Genomic DNA, 1,722 nt, shown 5'->3' with positions numbered 1-1,722 from the left:
AAGTAACGGATGGGAGCGATCAAAGGAACCATAACTGATTTAATGAGCCATTCGCAGTTTCACTGTAACGCCCGTGTGTACTTAGACTTGCATGGCTTAATCTTTGAGACAAGCATATGCTACTGGCAGGATCAACCAGGTAGCCCCCAGGGGTGGGGTTCGCCCCCGGCCGCGGCGCAAGCGCCTTCCTCCCCGCGAGGAGGAGGAGGAGGCTGCCACGGCGGGACGGAGGAGGAGCGGGGAGTGGGACGGAGCCGGCACAGACGGTCGGACACCGCCACCTCTCCCTGCTTCGTCGTGTTTGCGAGCGAGCGCGCGCGCTCTCTCTCTCACGGCGGAGGTGAGGGTTGGGGAAATGCGTTTCGCGGACGGCCGCCGGGCGGCGCGCTGTCGGCGGGGGTTCCTTTTTTCCTTCCTTCCTTCCAGCGAGGGAGAGGAGAGGGGAGGAGAGGAGCCTCTGCGTGGCGCGCCGGGCCCGGACGGTCTCCGTCGCAGGGCGGCTGCGGTCAGACGGGGCGTCTCGGTCTCGCTCGCTGCGGATGCAGGAGCCGCGCGCACGCCACTGCGCCACCTGTGTCGGTGGGCACAAAGCGCGGTGCGACTTGGGGTGTTTTTTAGCCCGCGAGGTGCCGGAGAAGCGCCGCGGCGGGGCCGTCGGGGCGGCAGGGGGAAGAGAGGGACTGAGAGGCTGAGGGAGCCGGGTCCGGGGACCGGCTGCCGCTCCTCCTCTCGGTCCGTCAACCCTCCGCGCGCCCGGTAGGCCGGGCCGGGACCCTCCGAAGGCGGGCGTAGAGTGCTCATCGGTCGGCTGCGGTGTGTGCGGAACGCTCGGTGGTTCGTCTGGAGGAAGCACCTCCAGCAAAGGGGGGGGGGGGGGAGGGCGCAGAGCGCAGAGCGGAGCCCAGGACAGAGCAGCACAGAGCGGGGAGACGAGCTCGACTTGCCCGGGGGCTGGGGACCGCGGGGGGGGCCGGGGCTCCGCCCAACCACCCCAGGAGAGGTGCCCGTGGGTGGGCCTGCCCACTCTCCGAAGCCCGCCGTCCTCGCTCTGGAGCTTCACTTTTTGAAAAACGTCTTTTCAAAATCCTGCACGTGGTGTCCTGGGAAACGCTGCAAAGTTGCCTCCACGGGGGAGGTGGTGCGCTCCCCAAAAGGTTTCTGGGGAGCGCACCACCTCCCCCGTCAAAACACTTAGGCTCTGGCCGCTCGAGACGGCCCAAGAGCCAGCGGGCGCAGAGCACAGAGTGGAGCCCAGGACAGAGCAGCGCAGAGCGGGGAGACGAGCTCGGCTTGCCCGGGGGCTGGGGACCACGGGGGGGGCCGGGGCTCCGCCCAACCACCCCAGGAGAGGTGCCCGAGGGTGGGCCTTGCCACCCGCCGAAGCCCGCCGTCCTCGCTCTGGAGCTTCACTTTTTGAAAAACGTCTTTTCAAAATCCTGCACGTGGTGTCCTGGGAAATGTTGCAAAGTTGCCTCCACGGGGGAGGTGGTGAGCTCCCCAAAAGGTTTCCGGGGAGCGCACCACCTCCCCCGTCAAAACACTTAGGCTCTGGCGGCTGCCCCCCGTGCCCGGGCTCCAGTAGGACTGTGCTGGGTGGGCAGAGAGGGCCCTGTGGGCATAGGTGGGACCCCTGGGGAACCAGTCACTCACACCCCGGCCCCCCCCACCTCCACCCCCCCCCCCCAAACTCACATTCATTGCCCGACAAGCCCAGTAGGACTG

The sequence above is a fragment of the Nelusetta ayraudi genome, unplaced genomic scaffold, assembly GCF_046127955.1.
Source record: "Nelusetta ayraudi isolate G7.1 ecotype Tasmania unplaced genomic scaffold, CSIRO-AGI_Nayr_v1 ptg000390l, whole genome shotgun sequence".
In the NCBI taxonomy this organism is placed as follows: domain Eukaryota; kingdom Metazoa; phylum Chordata; class Actinopteri; order Tetraodontiformes; family Monacanthidae; genus Nelusetta; species Nelusetta ayraudi.
Note: the sequence above shows the minus strand (reverse complement) of the source record.